Source organism: Marmota marmota, unplaced genomic scaffold (genome assembly GCF_001458135.2).
Source record: "Marmota marmota marmota unplaced genomic scaffold, marMar, whole genome shotgun sequence".
Classification (NCBI taxonomy): domain Eukaryota; kingdom Metazoa; phylum Chordata; class Mammalia; order Rodentia; family Sciuridae; genus Marmota; species Marmota marmota.
In genome coordinates this window covers 718,300-724,920 of record NW_025999999.1, presented here as the reverse complement: position 1 = coordinate 724,920, position 6,621 = coordinate 718,300, and positions in this window count along the sequence as shown.

Here is a 6,621-nt window from a genome sequence, read left to right as displayed (position 1 = left end):
TCAGTTCTGATCTTAATTATTTCCTTTCTTCTACTAAGTTGGGTATTAGTTTGTTCTTTTTCTAGGGGCTTGAGGTATAACATTAATTTATTTATTCAGTATCTTTCTATTTTTAATGTAGGAACTCAGTGCTCAGTTTCTCTTAGAACTGCTTTTATAGTGTCCCAAAGATTATCATAATAACTCTATTTTTATTTATTTCTAAGAATATTTTTTATTACTCCCCTTATTTCTTCTATGATCCATTACTCATTCAAAAGTATATTATTTAATTTCCAGGTATTACTGTGGTTTCCGGTTTTTAATGTTGATTTCTAATTTCACTTCATTATGATCTGACAAGAAGCAAAGAATTATTTTTTTATTTGCTAAGATTAGCTTTTTTGTACTAAAATATGATGTATTTAGAAAAAGTTCCATGAGCCACTGAGAAGGTTAATTCAGTTGTTGATGGATGAAATATTCTATAGATATCTGATTTGATTTGATTAATAGTATTTTAATAATATTTTTAGTTCTGAAGAGTATTAGTTTATATCTGCATGACCTATCTAATGGTGAGAGAAGTGTGCTAAAATCACTCACTATTATTGTATTGCAGTTTTTTGATTCTTTATATTGAGAAGAGTTTGTTCTATATAAGTAGGTACTCTGTTGTTTGGGGCATAAATACTAACAATCATTATATCTTAATGATTATTAACCAATATGAAGTGACTTTCTTTGTCTATTCTGATTAATTTTGGTTTGGTGTATACTTTGTCTGATATCAGAGTAGCTATCCTGCTTGCTTTCAGTTTCCATTTGCATGGTATACCTTTTTCCATCCTTGCACCTTCAGTCTGTAGATGTCTTTACCTGTACAAAGAGTCTCTCATAAACAGCATATGGTTGAGTCATATTTTTAACCCAATCTGCCAATCTATGTCTTTTGGTTGGAGAGTTTATACCATTTATTCCGTGTTATTTTACAGACAGGATTTTTATTTCCTCTTTTTATATATTTCCAATTCTTCATTCAGACTTGATTCACCTTTAATTAACTATTCTTCTAGTAAAATTCATCCCTTTGCTGGTTTTAATTTTTTTTCAATTCTTCTCTATGAAATAGTTCATTGAGTATGTTTTTAGTGCAGACTTATGACAAAGGCCAACATCACACTGACTAGAGAAAAATTGAAAACATTTCCTCCAAAAAGAATAATATGACAAAGATGTCCATTCTCACCACTCCTATTCAACATAGTTCTAGAAACTCTAGCCACAGCAATCAGGCAAAAGAATGAAATAAAAGGGATACAAATAGGAAAAGACAAAGTCAAATTATCTCTATTCACTCACAATATGATCCTATATTTAGAAGACTCAAAAAACACCACCATAAAACTTTTAGAGCTGATAAACAATTTAGTAAGGCAGCAGATCCATCCACAATAACCTCAAAGAAATAAAATAATACATGGAATTAATCTAACCAAGGAGGTTGTTTTAGTTAGCTTCTTTCCTCTGTGACCAAAATACATGACAAGAACAATTTTAGGGAGAAAAAGTCTATCCGAGGACTCATGGTTTCAGAAGTCTCAGTCAATAGACAGCTGGCTTCATTCCTCTGGGCCTGGGATAAGGCTGAAAATCATGGCAGAAGTACATGGTGAAGGAAATCAGCTGGAAATGTGGCACCAGGAAGCAGAGAGAGGAAGCTCTACTCAATAAGTACAAAGTATAAACCCCAAAGACAGACTCCAAATGATCCACCTCCTCCAGCCAACCCTATCTATCTATGGTTACATTCCAGTTAATCCCTATCAATTGATTAACACACTGTAGGTTAAAGCTCTCATAATTCAATCATCTCACCTCTAAATCCTTTTGCATTGACTCACACATGAGTTTTGAGAGACATATCATATCTAAACCATAACAGAGGTGAAAGACCTCTACAAAAAAACTATAGAATATCAAAGAAATAAATTGAAAAAGATACAAGAAGATGGAAAGACCTCTCATGTTATTGGATAGGCAGAATTAATGTCAAAATGGCCATACTATCAAAAGCATTGTACAGATTCAATGTAATCCTTATTAAAATGTCAATGACATTCTTCACAGAACTAGAAAAAAATGTTCTAAAATTCATTTGGAATAATAGAAGACCCAGAATAGCACAGCAATCCTGAACAAGAAGAGTGATGCTAGAGGCATCACACTACTGGACTTCAAATTATATTACAGATCTACAGTAACAAAAGCAGCATGGTATTGGCACCAAAACAGACATGAAGATCAATGGAATAAAAGACACAGAAACAAACATACATAGATACCGTCATGTGTACATGACAGAGGTGCTAAAAACATACATTGGAGAAAAATTAGCCTTTTTAGCAAACGGTGCTAGTAAAACTGGATATCCATATGTAGAACAATAAAACTAGACCTCTATCTCTAACCTGCACAAAACTTGACTTAAAGTGGATCGAAGACCTAGGAATTATACCATAAACCTTGCAAGTGCCAGAAGAAAATGTAGCCCCAACACTCCAACATATTGGCATAGGCACTGACATCCTTAACCAGACTTTTAATGCAAAAGAAATAAACCAAGAATTAATAAGTAATACAACATCTAATTAAAAAGCTTCTTCAACCAAATGAATTAAGAACATGAAGACAGAGCCTACAAAATGGGAGATTTTTGCCAGCTGCTCCTCAGAAAAGGGATTAATATCCAGAATATATAAAGAACTTTAAAAACTTAATACCAAAAGGGAAAAAAGCTGAATAGAGATTTCTCAAAAAAAAAAAAAAAAAAAAGAAATACAAATGGCCAATAAATATAGAAAAAATGTTCACGATTTTTAACCATAAGGGAAATGCTAGTCAAAACTACACTGAGCTTCCATGTCACTCCAGTCAGAAGGGCAACGATCAGGAATAAGATCAAAAGTAAATGTGGGAAAAGTTGTGGGGGAAAAGGCACATTTATACATTGCTGGTGGGAATGTAACTAGTACAACTACTCTGGAAAGCAGTATGGAGATTCTTTATAATAGTACCATTTGACTCATCTATCCCACCACTCAGTATATATCCAAAGGACTTAAAATCAGTGTACTACAGTGACACAACCACATCAACGTTTATAGCAGTGCAAGTCACCATAACCAGGTTATGGAATAAGCCAAATATCTGCCAAAAGACAAATGGACTAAGAAAATGTCATATATGTACACAATGGAGTTTTATTCAGCCATAAAGAAGAATGAAATAATGGCATTTGCTAACAAATGGATGGAAATGGAGAACATCATGCTAAGTGAAATAAGCCAGAGTCTAATTTCTAGAAATAAGCTAGATAAAGGCAGGGCAGGGAACACCATCAAAATAGAAAAGAGATCAGTGGAGTAAAGAAAGGGGATTGAAGGGGAAGGAAGAAGGATAGGAGAAGGGAGGAACAACAGAATGAAACTGACCAAACTATCCTATGTACACATATGAATATACCACAGTGAATTTCATCTTTATGTACATCTATAATGCACCAATTTAAAATATATATAAATATATCTTTTCACTCTATCCTATGGGTTTTTCATATATATATTTTATATATTTTCATATATGTATGAAAAACCCATAGGATAGAGGAAACAGATTGGGGGAAGAGAGGGAAAGGGGAAATACTGGGTTTGAATTGGAGCAAATTAAATTCCATGATTGCATACTTAGGTCAAAATGAACCCAATAGTATGTTTAACTATCATGCACCAATAAATTAAAAAAAAATAAAACACCCAAATGTGAGTAAGCTAGAGCTTCAAATTATGAATAATTGGGCACTTGGCAGGGAGCCAAGTAATTCCTGATTCCTGTATGCAGGATGTTCTTCCTAAGACAAAAGGACACTTCACCTCTCTTTTGAGATCCTCCAAAATGTCCTTCAACTTTATTCCCCAATCTGTTTTCCCGGGGCCCAAAGTGGGTATTTTCAATTTTTTTTTAAATAAGAGGAGGTTTTCTCCTTTTCCCAAGAGTTGAATCTGAGTCCTTGCTCTTTTAGAAATAATATCTACAAAGCACAGGGTCCTGGAGGAGATCCTGAGGATGAAAGCTCTGTGAGGAACCTGGTCTCTAGGTGTGGTCCCTCTGGGCTCCCCACTTTTCACTGTCAAAGGATTTGCCAAGGTACTGGGTCAGAGCCTTGAAACCAGAATAAACCATCTTCCCACACTACTCCCAGTGACTCATTGAGGAGGTAGGAGTTGGAAGGAAATAGGCCCTTTCATTTAAGTTCAATGATACTGTGGGAAACTAATCCCTCTGGTCAGGGTGGAGCAGCTTCATCAGTCCCACCTTTCTATGGATAACACATTTCAATTTGGAAAATTAGTTCCAAGAACATAGTCTGTTATAGTTAAAGCTTCCTCCCGGGGTTTCATAAATTAACTTCCAGACCACCCACGTATAATCGAATCAAGCCTTTATTGAAGCACACTGGTGGCAACTGACCAGAACATAAAGCTGTTCCCCTGATCATTCCTGAACAATTGCAAGGGTGCTCTTTATAAGCCTGAAAACCACAAAAGGGACATTTGGGGGTCTAGCCAATGCAAACAAGCCAAGTTACAGAAGCAGGAGAATGCAGTCAGGTGGAGGGATGCTCAGCCAATCACAATTATCCCAGTCATCCAAGTTACAGAAACAGAGCCCCATTACCCTAGTTACAGAAACAATGTCCCATTAGGTAGTTCTGTGTTCTTAAAGGTTTCTATAGCAAAAGGAAAAGAACATCTTGCCCTGGTCATGACCCTTCTACTTGGCATGGTTGTTTTACAAAATGGAGTTACAAAACGAAATGGAGTCACTTTGGCTTGACTATCATAGTCCATGGAAATTCCTGGAGAGTCACCTAAACCAGCCAAATTTCAGAAGAGATACCCATAAAAAGGAACTACAAAGAATGAGGTCTCTGAGTACAGACCAGCACTTGCCCCAGGAGTGATTTCACCTGTGCCTCCACCCCCACACCCCCAGTGCTGCAGATGCAACCCAGGGCCTTGCGCACACTAGGCAGTCCTTCTCTTGAGTCTTTTGCATCTTGATTACATTATAGTTTTTAGGATAGCTTTATTAAATAAACACAATTTAATATATTCTCATTCTATCTTATATTTTACTTCATTTTTATTAACATGCAAATTGCACATGTTAAAGGGCTCATTGTGATATTTTTACACATGAATAGAATGCACTAATGAAATCCAACCTCCTTATATGCACCCTCCCCTGCCTACCCTTCCCAACCTCTACCCACATTCCATTGTACCATCTACATAATATTAAGTAGTAAATGTTTTAGGGTAGTAAATCATTTTTAATTATGGCAATATATGAATAAAATTTACTATTTTAGCCCTTGTTATTATACAGGTTAGTGGCATTAAATAGATTCATCTTATTATGCAACCATTATCACTGTCTTCAGAACTCTGTTCATCTTGCAACACTGAACTTTGTATCATTAAACAATAACTCCTCATTCTCAACTTTCCCCTGCCCCTGAAAACCACCCACATAATAACCCACAGAGACTTTTCTGTTCTGCGCATTTGCCTGTTTCTGACAACTCATACTTACATTCCCAGTATTGGTCCTTCTATTTCTGGATTATTTCACAAAATAATGTCTTCAAATTTCATCCATGTCATAGTATGTGTCAGAATTTTCTCTCTTCTTAAGCCTGAATAATATTCCATTCACGTGTATACCAAACTTTATCTTTTTCTTCCTCAATGGACACATGGGATGTTTCTACCTTTTAGCTATTGTAAATAATTCTGCTATGAATATGGAGATATAAATTTCTCTTTGATAACCTGTTTTCATTTCTTTTGGGTTTATTCAGAAGTGGAATTTCTTAATTCGAAGATAATACAATTTTGTGAAGATAATGTCATGATACTTTTTTGTAAGTAGCAAATTTTAATTCATCAAGTCAGCTCACTATTCCCTAGATATGATATTTCCTATGAGCCACCCAGGCAACAGAGTCATTGGAAGTATCAAAACACTCTTTCATGGTCTGGGGTGTAATTCAGCTGACAGAGCTTTTGCCTAGCATTAGGGATGCCCTGAATTTAATTTCTAGCATCACATACACCCAAAACAAATAAACAAACAAAAAACATACAAACAAAAACAACAAAAAAAGTTTCTTCCTCCTCCATTAAGTATTCTGGACCACTGTGGTAAAGAAAAGCAAGAGATACTTCTAGGAAATAATCGATGTCAGCAACTTTTTAAGACACCCATATTTGGGTGTGGACTGGTGAAGAGATTTGTGGTATAAAAATGGGGTGTAAATATTTTTTAATACACTGCAATTATTTCACATGAGGATGTAACCAGAAGTAGAATCACTGGATCACATGATCATTCAATTTTAATTTGTTTAGGAACCACTCACTGTACTCTGTTTCACAGTGGCTGCATCATTTTTCATTCTCCACATGTGCACAGGCCTTCCAACCTCTATACATTCTCACCAACACTCCTGTTTCCTTGTTCTTGTTCTGTCTCCTTCCCTCCCTCTTGTAACAGCCATCCTCATGTATGCAAAGT